Below are 12714 nucleotides of genomic sequence, written 5' to 3' on the forward strand. Positions count from 1 at the left end.
ATTCTAACCAGCTGATCAATCTCTGCAGATACAGCTTCTTTTCAGGGGTTTTTGTTCACAATCAGCATATATTAATTGTACAAAATAGTGAGTTTCATTGCGACACATTCATGCATGTGTGTGACTTGGTTGTACTCACCCCCCAAGTTACCCTCCTCATTCATCCCCTGCACTGTTTCTATATTTTCTGTAAACAATGCTCTGTTTCTCTTCAGCTCTTAAAAGTACAGCATGTGGCGTGCAGGGCAGTTCTCTGGTTGATCTTGGACTGACCCAGTTGTTGCCTCTTTCTAACCAATGGCCCTCAAAATGTCAAATGTGCTGGCAGCACAAAGCCCTGAGATCTGGAGGGTCTTGGAACTACCCAGGCTCTGTTCCAGGACCCTTGGAATCAGAATGTCCTCCAGTGCTTTGGTCATGCAAGTCATGTCCAAGGTTAAAATGCTGCTCTCTGGAGTCCCCATTGAGCTGTAAGTGGAACATCCACAAACAAGATTACTTCTATCCTGAGCCATTTTCCAGGGCCTTGGGGGAAGAGCTAGCAATGGACCCTAGGCTTCTGATGTCCCTTGGTGCCTGTCTATAAGTAGGAAACCCACTTTGTGTATTCTTTTAGCTGTAGGATATTCAATCTCACTGGACTCAAATTAGGAACCGGCACAAGTATACATGTTTTACAGAAATTACTCAAAATACAAATATGTGATGAATAAACTATCGGAGTGCACAGTGTTGTACCACCACTCATGTAGAGAAAGAAAACATTCCCAGTATGGCTCTTCTAGTTCCACTCTGTTGCTGTCTGTCACTGTGATGAAATACTCTGACAAAACGCAACTTAGTGGGGTGGGGGTGGGGTAGTTCATCTGACTTACACGTTCAGGCCACAGTCCCTCAGTAAAGGAAGTCAGGGCAGGAACCTGAAGCAGAGACCACGGAAGAACGCTGCTTTCTGGCTCTTTCACTGGCCCACTCACAGGCTTATGCTTATACAACCAAGGACCACCTATACTGCCCACAGTGCATCCATTATATCCATCAATTAATTCAATTCTATCAAGATAGTCCTCTACAGACATCCCCAGGGATCAATCTATTAGACGAGTCTTCACCTGAGACTCCTGCCATCCCACTCCAGGTGATTTTAAGCAATGTCAAGTTGACAGTTAATTCTCACTAGACAACTGCCAAAGCCCATTTCATGAACTTCCATAACAGAACCCCAGAAACTGGGTTGTTTATAAAGAATAGGAGTGTGTTTTGGTGCACAGTTCTCAAGGCTGAGACGACAGATGAGGTACCAGGATCTGTTCAGACTCTGGTGCCGCCTCCTGTCATTTCCACTCATGGTAAAAATTTGAAGGGAAGGCAGGTGTGTGAGAGAAGAGGCTCATGAGAGGTGGGCTTGCTTTATAACAACCACTTATCATGAGAGCTGGACTCACATAAGAAATGATCCATTCATGAGGGCCATTCCCCTGGCCCACTAGGTTCTACCTCTGATGTACAGGACTATCTGTTGAGGCAAATTGCCCTCCCCGAGTATCCTGCTACTCCTCCCAGCCAGCTGTAGGAAATTCTGCCCTAATCACACACAACCTTATCCCCAGGGATGGGGGAGCTCTTAGAAAGGGGTAAAGAAAGTAGATGGAGAAGGAGGGGACTTTGTCTACGAAGCCACAGGAAGTCATCATCCATGTTGGATACAGACCTTCCAGGGTGGCTCTTTTCAGGTCAACCATGCACCAGACCATAACCCTCCAACCATTGCTCTGTAAGTCTAATGAACTCATTGGTTCCCCAGAGTGAACTTTGGTAGAATTGATTTGTCTTGGGGATTTTAGAAGGAGGACATTGTTTACATCTTCCCAGGGAAAGTGTTTTAGCAACAACATCCCAGTACCTCTGGTTTTGAGGACACAAGGCTCCAGCTCATGAGTGTTGTTGGTAAACACTCACTAGACTTCTCAAACACAAGTGCCTCTGTCTTTTCCAAAGGACTGGACCCTAATGCTTGTAGCCAGAAGTTTCTCTGGTCTTGCCTAACCTCAGGGTCCGGACAAATCTCTCCCATCCACAGTCCCACAGCCGCTTATAAAATAATCACTCAGAGGCTTAATATTAATTACAAACTGTATGGCCTATGGCTTAAACTCCTTGCTAGCTAGCTTTTATAACTTAAATCAACCAATTTCTATTAATCTATGTATCACCACATGTTCCATGGCTTTACCTGTGTCCTATCACATGTTGCTCCTTGGACTGCGGGCTCACGTCTCCCCAGACTCTCCCCTTCTCTTTGTATCTTCACTTGGATTTCCTGCCTGCCTCTAAGCTGCCTTGTCATAAGCCAAAGATGCTTTATTAGCCAATGGGAGCAACACATATATTCACAGCATACAGAAAGACATCCAACAGCAAATGCTATTTTTTTTATTTGTTTGCTGGCCTTAAAATTTCCATATTTGGAACAACAGCAGCATATTTTTTTTTGAGCTTGGCTTCTCTCATTAAGCATAAATAAATTATGAGAAGATTAGAGTCAGCCATATTGTGTGTGACTGTATTTAAAAAGATTATTTTATGTGTGTGGGTATTTTGCCTACAAGTATGTCTGTACACCAAGCCTGGTACTTGCAGAGGCCAGGACAGCGTCAGATTCCCTGGAACTGGAAGTTACAGATGTTTGTGAGCTGTCATGTAGGTGCTGGAGATAGAAGCACAGTCCTTTGAAAGAGTAGCCAGTGCTCTTAAGCACCGAGTCGTCATTCCTCCAGCTCCAGTTTACATATTTTTGCATGTACTTGTTTTCTTTAGGTGATGTTGATGTAGAAGAAACTCAGAGTGATAGAATTGGTGTTATAAAGGACTTGCTAATAGTTTTGTTTAGGAGACATTAAGTCACACAAGTGGAATTTGGCTAAAGAAGCTCTGCTTCCAAAATACCTGAAAGATAAGTAGTAATATGCTAACCAGGTGTTTTAATTAGGGTTTCTACTACTGGAATAAACACCATGACCACAGCAACTCTTATAAAGGAAAACATTTAAATGATTCACTTACAGTTCAGAGGTTCAGTCCATTATCATCATGGTGGGACATGGCAGCATGTAGGCAGACATGGTGCTGGAGAAGGAGCTGAGGATTCTTACATTTTGACCCCCAGACAACAAGAAGTAGTCTGAAGTAATGGGTGTGGCTTGAGCATATATGAGACCTCAAAGTCTACCCCCATAGTGGCACATTTCCTCCAACAAGGCCATACCTACTCCAACAAAGCCACACCTCCTAATAGTGCCACACCCTATGAGCTTATGGGGGCCAATTATATTCAAACTACCACATTCCACTCCCTGGCCCCATAAGCTTGTAACAATATCATAACGCAAAACACATTTAGTCCAGCTTCAAAAGTCTTCATAGTCTATCACAGTCTTAACATTTTAAAGTCAAAAGTTCAAAGTCTTTTCTGAGATTCATGAAATCTCTTAACTGTAATCTCCTATAAAATCAAAATAAAAAACAAAATCACAGACTTCCAACACATAATGTCACAGGATATATATTACCATTCCAAAACGTAAGGAAGGGAGCATAGTGAGGAAATACTGGACCAAAGCAAGACCCAAAACCAGGTGGGCAAACTCCAAACTCTGCACCTCCATGTCTGATGTCAAAGTGCTCTTCAGATCTCCAGCTCCTTTCAGTTCTGTTGACTGCAACATACTTATTTCTCTTGGGCTGGTTCCACTCCCTGTTAGCAGCTCTCCTCCTCAGGTATCCCATGGCTCTGGCATCTCCAACATCTTGGGGTCTCCAAAGCAATACAGGCTTCACCTTCACAGTATCATGTAATGGCCTCTCCAGGCCTCCATTCAGGAACATCCCCGACACATGCCTGGCCTCAGGAGCTTTCATTAGTAGTGGAGGCAAATTCTATAGCCCCTTTCTTCTATCCTTAACTCCAGAACCATGTGGCCAAAACTGCCAAGTTCTGCTGCTTACTGGGGCTGAAACATGGCTCCCTTGTTCAATTACATCTTAACCAACTTCCTGTTTTTGATGGTTTCCTTTACTGCCTAAGTGTGGCTGTCCTGAAACTGGATCTGTAGACCTTGATGACCTCAAACTCAGAGATCCACCAGCCTTTGCCTTCCCAGTGCTGGGATTAAAGGTGTGCATCATCTCACCCTGCTTTAAGCTGTTTTCCAATTCCTTTTCACAAGTTGGAAATTTAGCTGTGTGGGCTCTTGCCCTGAGGTCACCACTACCTTTATTCCATTTCTTAATCTGTTTATCTCCTTGAATATAGGACTTAGCTCCATTCCACTTCCTGGTGCTCCTTTTCCTTGCTCAGCTTTCTCCTTTTGATTATAAATCTGTATAAGAGTGACCAGTAATAACCACAGAACAGAGTCAATACTAGGCTATTTTGAGATTAATGAAATTAATCCAAAACTCTTCACTTTAGGCTTAGGTAGACTCCAGAAAAGAGCAAAAAGCAGCCACGTTCTTCACCAAAATATCACAAGAATGATCTCTAGACAACATACTAACATTTGTTTCTTCTGAAACCTCTTGAGCCAGGCCCTCACAGTTCATCAAATCACACTTAGCACCACTGTCTTCCATGCTCCTACTAGTATGGCCCCTTAAACAGTGCTTAAAACATTCCATTCTACTGCTTTCTTAACTCAAAGTACCAAAGTCCAAATTCCTCCAAACAAAACCATGGTCAGACTTAACAGCAATACCCTGGTAACAACTTTGGTCTTAGGGTTTCTATTGCTGGGAAGAGACACCATGACCACAGCAACTCTTATAAAGGAAAATATTTAATTGGGGCTGCTTACAGGTCAGAGGTTTAGTCCATTATCATCATAGCGGACATGGTAGCATGCAGGCAGACATGATATTGGAGAAAGAGCTGAGGATTCTTACATCTTGACTCATAGGCAACAGGAAGTGGTCTGACTCACTGGGAGTGGCTTGAGCATATATGAGATCTCAAAGTCCATCCACATAGTGACACACTTCCTCCGAGAAGGCCATACCTACTTCAACAAAGCCACACCTCCTAATAGTGCCACTTCTTATGAGCTTATGGGGGCCAATTACTAGGCCCATTAGAGATAAGTGAAACTTAGAATATTAGGATGTAAATGCTCATTCACACTCACTAGGACTGACTGACCATCCATCAGGCTCTGATTCTCATACCAAAGACATACTTCTAACAGGCATGATGTACAACCATCATTAAGTCTCTTGCACCCTTATCAGGAAAAACATAATTCTGTCAGGTGGGAGTTGTGGGATAATCTTTTTGTATACTGTAGAGATGTGTGTCTGCACAAGGAACCTTCTGAGTGGTTTAATAAAGAGCTGAATGGCCAATAGGCAGGAGAGAATAGGTAGAACTTTCAGAGAAAGAGAGAAACTCCAGAGGAATCTAGGTACCGGGAATTTGCCAGTGGACTCAGATTGAGTCTGATGTGCCATACCAAGGAAAGGTAAAAGCTGCATGGCAGAACATAGAAGCAGGTTAATTTGAGCTATAAGAGCTAGTTGGGGACAAGCCTAAGCTAAAGGCCAAGCTTCCATAATTAATAAGAATGTCTCCGTGTCATTATTTGGGGGCTGGTGATCCAAAGATAGTCTGACAAGAAAGCTTACTACCTGTGGGTGAATGAAAAAATAAAAAAATAAAAAAGGAAGGACATAACTGCTCCCAGATACGGTGGAAGAGAAGGTTTATTGTAGATCAAAGGAGTTGGGAGTTTGCCCAGCTGGTTTTCGATCTTATTTTGGTCCAGTAGTATTTCCTTGCTGTGCTCTCTTCCCTGTGTTTTGGAATGGTAACATATATCCTGTGACATTATATGTTGGAAGTATGTGATTTGCTTTTTGCTTTTGATTTTTACAGGTAAGAGATTGTCATGCGTCTCAGAAGAGACTTTGGACTTTGAAATGTTTGAGACTGTTATAGATTATAGGGACTTTTGAAGTTGGATTGAATGCAATTTTTTTTGTATTATGATATGGCTATAAGCCTTTAGGGGCCATGGAGTAGAATGTGGTGGTTTGAAAGAAAATGGTCCCCCAAAGGAGTGGCACTATTAGGAGATGTGGCCTTGTTGGAGGAAGTATGTCACTGTGGGGATGGGCTTTGAGGTTTCTTTTCTCAAGTTTCACTCAGTGTGACAATCAGTTGACTTCCTGTTGCCCGCAAGATGTAGGACACTCAGTTATTTCTCCAGCACCATGCCTGCCTGCATGCCGCCATACTCCCTGCCATGGTGAACTGAACCTCTGAACTGTAAGCGAGCCACCACAATTAAATATTCCCCTTATAAGAGTTGCCGTGATCATGGCGTCTCTTTACAGCCATAAAAAAACCTAACTAAGACGGTGGTCATTAGAATAGATCCTAATTCAGCAACAGAGATTAGGATGTAGACAAACAGAAACGATGGCTGAAGACACAAGGAGTAAGGCCCGTTTGTAAACCAACCAAAGAGCGAGGTCTTTAGGAGAAAACGACTCAACAACATCTTGAGCTTGGATTTCTGGCCTGTGAATTGTAAGGAAATAAGTTTCTGTTATTTACCTTGCTCTGCCAGTCTGTTTGTTTGTTTACAGAGGCCCTCACAAATGAACCCATGTTTGGCTATGCAACTTCAGACAAGAGAATGAAGTGAGCATGTGCCAACAGTCCTTGCACGTTCTCCTTAAGCTTCTGCACTTTGGCAGTCACCATGACAACATGCTTGGGCTAGGCTGGGAGGCATCTGGAACAGAGCCAAGTCACTCTAGTCATCCTGGAGACTAGCCAGGCTCGGTCTAGGTCACTGACCAGCCAGCCCTGAGACACACAAACCCAGCCAAGGTCAGCTGACTACAGACGTGTGAGTAGTCGGTGTCATTTCTGAATGACCGAGATCTTGTGTTTGGCTGTGACACAACATCTTTGTGGTGACAGAAGGCAGTGGCGCGGTGATGCCCATGACTCGCCAGCCTTGGAAGAGGGAGAGAGAGTCTGGGAGAGCTGAAGTTGCAGGGGTCTGGTGGCAGGATGGTGGCTGATGGTTTGATGGTCAAGTAGACTCTTGGAGTTAAGGGTGGTGGTGGGTCTATGGAACAGTGGAGCATCAAAACCCTGGCCAGTGATGCCTTTGATACATAGGGCTAATGCTGGCAAGGGCCCACAAGACTTCAAGTTGGTTCCCACAGTATGCAAATGCTTGGCTGATAGTCTATTTTTCATATCTGTTTTGAAATTTTCATCTTCATTTTCTTTTTTAGTATTTTGAAAGGAAGGTCTTAGAAAGTGCTTCATAGGATGCTACTTTAACCTAGAAATGTTGTCTTTGATCAAAACCAATCAATCAGACATTAAAACTTCCCCAAGGGACAAAGGACTCCCTACAGGGCTGACTAATTGGTAGCTGGGGAGGAGCCTGTGAGCATGTGTGGCACCTGAAAAGTGGGCCTCATCTCTGGAACACCCCCAGAGCCACCCCTTCACTCCCTGTGCCTGAATTGCCCCACAAAGCCACTCTCATTTCTTGATGATTAAGATTGCCACAGTGTGTGGCATCCTTGGTGATCTTTGGACATTCCAGGCATCCTATCAAGTCACGACTTTTGGCATCAGCTGTCTCCTCTGCCTGGAATGCTTCCTTTCAGGGACTCGCTCGGCTCGCTTCCTTAATGTCTTCAGGCCTTTTCTTGCACATCACCATCTGTTGAGAACGTCCACGTGTTCTAGGGTGTAATGTCCCTATCTCTACCACTTCCTTCTTATGTTCTCTTTCCTTATTTCTATGCAACCTACCCTAGGGTTTGTTTAGTTTATCATGTATCCCCTAGATATCATAGAACAAGAATTCCATGGAGGCTGAAGATTTCATTTTTGTTTTTCTTCTTGAAAATTGTTTTATTCTCACCTACTTGGTATATGGTAGGTGCTCAGTAAACATCAAGTGCATGAGTTACTCAGTGACCTCACCTAGGTGTTTGCTGCTGGCTAGAGAGTACTGTCTGGTTGAAGGGTGTCAGGAGGCATGTAGATCCCTCCTGTGTGGGTAGAATTCACCACACACACACAAGCTTGTCCACCAGGGTGACCATAACATGTTCCCTCCTGGGAGCTTAGAAATAAAATCTCTTGATTGTCTTTTGATGTTCCAGTCTGAAGTGGACCCATGACAGATGACCAACACACAGAACAAGAGGAGAGAGTTGGGAAGGAAACACAAGTCAGACTTAGAAAGGATTTAACACCACTTTCAGGTTGGAGAGGGATGGAGAAGGATGCATTATGGAAGACAGACAGGGATGCATCAAGGAAGATGGAGAAGGATGCAGCATGGAAACAGGCAGGATGTACTAGGAGGTAGCTCACTGGCCCACGTCCAGAACCTCCATCTCTGCCTTCCAGCTTGCTAAGTTGCTTTCAGGCTTCCCATCAAGTTCATTTTCAGTCATTAGGGCACTGACTAATCTGGTTGGAGCTTACAGACTTCACTTCCCAGTGAGTGCAGTGAACTGTGACAGCCCAGGTCACCAGACCTGCTTCCTGTAGTTCTAACATTGAGATCTGGCACCTTGCCACAGGTGGCTGGTTAGTTTCTGGTTTTCTCAGGTCTCTTTCTAAACCCTACATTTGGCCAATCTGAGAATATGTCCTCGAAGCAGATACATTCAAGAATCACTCCTTTGTCCCAGGGACTGGTGAGGGGGCTAACTCTTGGTTTACGGCTGTCTGAAGACAAAATAAGCCATCATGATGTACAACAAACATACTCCAATAAAAAGTTAAATAACGGAATACAAGCTTGAAATGCATTGCAGACAACCAGGGCTGCCTGCCTGATACATTCTGAGGCTTCTTGCTTGCCAGAACCCTGTTCTGGTCCAGGTAGTTCTACCAAGAAGCAATCAATGATTCCTTTATGTTATCCCAAGACTGAGGCCAGTAGGCTTTTCCTGTAAAGGTCAATGGAATAAATTTGTGAATCAAGAGGCAAAATTGAAGATATTAGATGGTGATGTTCACATATTATCATAAAATATTATTCTTTTGACTTTCCCCCATTTTTAGTTTGTGGGTGTGTGGTGGTTTGAATGAAAATGGTCCCCATAGGTTCATAGGGAGTAGGACTATTAGAGGTGTGATCTTGTTGGAGTAGGTGTGGCCTCTTTGGAGGAAGTGTGTCACTAGGGATGGGCTTTGAGGTTTCAGAAGCTCTAGCCAGACTCATTAGCTCTTACTCTCTTCCTGCTGTCTACGAATCCAGATGTAGAACTCTCAGCTACCTCTCCAGCACCACGTCTACCTGTGTGCCACTATGGTTCTTGCCATGACAATAATGGACTAAACCTCTGAAACCATAAGCCAGCCCCAATGAAATGTTTTCCTCTGTAAGAGTTGCTGCAGTCATGGTGTCTCTTCACAGCAACAGAACCCCTAACTAAGATGGCAATACTAAGTCAGGTAGAAGTCTGAATTTGGCTGGCAGAATTTTTGGGCCCCTTTCCTAAACCAATCCCACCTACTTCCCCAGTCTTTCATGCAAGAGTCTACCTCTGGCCATTAAGGGCATGCGTGAGATTGTAGGGGAGCTGTGGTTCTGGATGCTGGATGACTAGAGGCAGGCATTAGCTGTAGCTGCAGTTCAGTGTCTCTCCTTTTCAACCTTGAGCAGCATGCCCTTGGTCACGGCGCAGCGAAGAGGAAAAGCCCTCAATGAAGACCGTGAAGCAGACAGTATAAGCTTGGGAGTTCTAGCCACCCATTTACCCTTTAGCTTGTCAGGTGAGAAAAACAACGCCTTGTATCCCACAGGGAGTGATCAGTGTCTTTAATGCTCACGGCCTCCTTAGCTGATCCAGTGTGCCGAGAGATGTCAATATTACCTGCCTTCTCCTCCCACTTTCTGAGCACCTCCCTTCCCCCATGCTGGTGTGCAGATGGCATTTGTCCTCTGTGACCATTCCTACTCCCATCTGCCTTACCTGCTGTTAGATTTGACCCCAAATCAGCCAGTCTGTGAGCTGGCCAGTGACCCATGATCTCTTTGGCTTGGCTCAAAGGATGAGTGGGACCAATCTGATTCCTTCTCAGGGAAAGGAACTAGTGGATGACATGGTGTGAGAAAATGTGCTTGCTGCCTGAGCCTAGTGACCTGAGATGGAATCCTGAAACCCATGTAAGAGGTGGAAGGAGAGAACTAACTCCAGAAAGTTATCCTCTGCACACACACACACACACACACACACACACACACACACACACACCAGTAAAATTTCATTGGTAGAGGTATGTTATAAAAAGAACAGAAAAGGAATTAGGACTCTTTCTTTGGTTTCGGGCAGGGTAGAAAGGAGTGAACACAGACACCTGGGTGGAGCTAGTTAGTGGGGAAAGAAAGCTGTGCAAACAGGGCAGCCTGAGTGCTGGTGATGCTTCCGCTGTATTTTACTTCCAGCCCGTTTCTTTGAAAGCCCAGTTTGTGTGGCTCCATTTCCTGGACTCCTTATTGGTACACTCTATCCCCTGATACTGGGGATCGGAGCAAGGGCCTCATGCATGAGAGGCAAGCACTCTACCACGGCCATCCCACTGGGCCGAAGGTCTCATGTCTCCATTCCAAATGCATCCTGCAGTTTTCCTGTGGGTCCTTTCAGACCAGAGTCATTTTACAATGTAGGTCTCTGCCCTGGTCAGCATTCTCTTAGTTTCCTTGTTCTTGAGGTACAGATCTGGATGGGGGAAGGGAAAACAGGAAGCCCAGACTACCAGAGAACAGCACCAAGCTCCTTTCTCAAAGGGCCTACCCCTCAGTGGTTCTCTGTGAGCTATTCCAGGCAGAGAGGCCGAGGACTGATTTAGCCTTTTAGAGCATCTGGATTTGTGCTTCTCTGGAGCCACAAGAAGCAGGGCGGGAGGGGGCCAACTATAAAAAATTCCTTCCAAGTGGACAGACGGTGACCATGTAGTCAGTCCCCTAGGGGTATAAAAGGATGGGAATAGAATCAAGGTCAAGAGGGGTCTGAGGAGTTGGAACTGTGATACAAGGAAGGATGATGGAGATTTCAGACACTTCTCCACGACCTGTCAGCAACTGGAACAGGAGGAACCTGGGGACTGGTTGATGATAGGGGCCTAAAGGGGGAGGGACTGGTCAACTGGAAGGCGAGTGGAGCGTGTGTTACCATAGAAGTGCAGGGCATATCTGCTATTGGGGACATAAGGACTCTCAGTACACTGAACACAGGCTGGTGTGAGTGACCTGAGAGGCTGTAAGATGCTTGGGGGCTTGTTCAGAGATGGGAATCTGTGAAGAAGATCTTGGCAAGATGCAAAACCAAGAAGTCGGAGAGTGGAGGAGGCAGGGCATGCTCAGGGGCTCTGTAGGAAGGAAATGGACTTGGGGTGTGCCTAGGAGGTTGACCAACACATCTGGAGCTCAAGACAGTCCCTGGGAGTCATTTACGTGTAAGTGGTCATTGAGATGTGGAATGGATGAGATTATGTGGAGAGTTGAAAAGAGAAATACAACCCTCGGGAATGTTTAAGGGTAGAAGGGAGCCTTTGGAGGAAGGAGAAGGGAAGCAGGAATGAGCAAGAGTTAGTTTCAGCGGACTCTGACTATCAGGAAAGGGACAGCACCAGAGCAGACATCATTAGCATGAGGTTGAGCCCCCGGAAACTGGAGGTTCCCGGGTGAGTTGCAAAAGCACCTGGGTCCGAGGAAGGTGAGTGGTTAGATGGCAGCTGGGATCCTGGGGTAGGAGGCAGGAATGAGGCTAAGGATGGGCCTGAGGACTTGGACAAACAGCAGTGTCCTTTAAAGCTTGTGTCAGTCAGTCTTTGTCACAGCTCCTAGAATCATCCTTTCCCCAACCTTAGATGTCTTCGGACCTTCTCCTCTAAGGTCACGTGAGGCCAGAGGCCTCATGTCTTCCACGCACTTCAGAGACAGTTTCTAGACAGATTCGTAGGATGGGCTGAGGGGCTGAAGCACCCAAGGCCCCAAGAAATGGTGCATTCTCCCAGATTTTCCTGACGTCACCTGCAATCTCCCCCCACCCCATCACTCTTCCATCCATCCCTCTTGGCCATGAGTCTGTCATGTCCCAGGAGTGAGGTCAGCAGCTGCGCTTTATTAGCTATGAGAACAAGATCCCTGGAGGCCTCTGCTGAAGATGATCTCTCTCTGGGCTCTGCAGCCTTCTGCACCTCATTCACACCCCATTCCTGGTGTGGGGAGCAGCAGTGTGCCCAGGGGATAGGGTCTGGCCATGAGATGATTTTCATGCTTGGCACAAACACTGATCAGGCTGTCAATTCTATCACTTCCACTCCCAGTGCCCAAGAGGTCAATGCTCAACTGCTTGACACTGGGGCCTACCCGCTCACTGATTTCTGACTTCACCCATGTATTCCACCTCTGTGAGAAGATAGCAAAGCCTGTCCCCTAGCTTTAAGAACATCAGTAGGTACAAAGGGGACCTTTTTTGGAGTATGTGGCATATTCCTAGTACCTTCTATACCTGCTCCTCTGCACCTGGGTGCTTAGGGGAGGCCAGTTCTGAAACCCAGATCCCAGCTCGCTTTGTAAGTCACTTCTTTCTAAGCCCTCCTACCATTTCCTTTTCAACCTTGTAAAATCATCACGAAAGGTTTGGAATCGTGGTGATGCTTCA

This window comes from Peromyscus eremicus, chromosome 4 (genome assembly GCF_949786415.1).
Source record: "Peromyscus eremicus chromosome 4, PerEre_H2_v1, whole genome shotgun sequence".
NCBI classification, from domain to species: Eukaryota; Metazoa; Chordata; class Mammalia; order Rodentia; family Cricetidae; genus Peromyscus; species Peromyscus eremicus.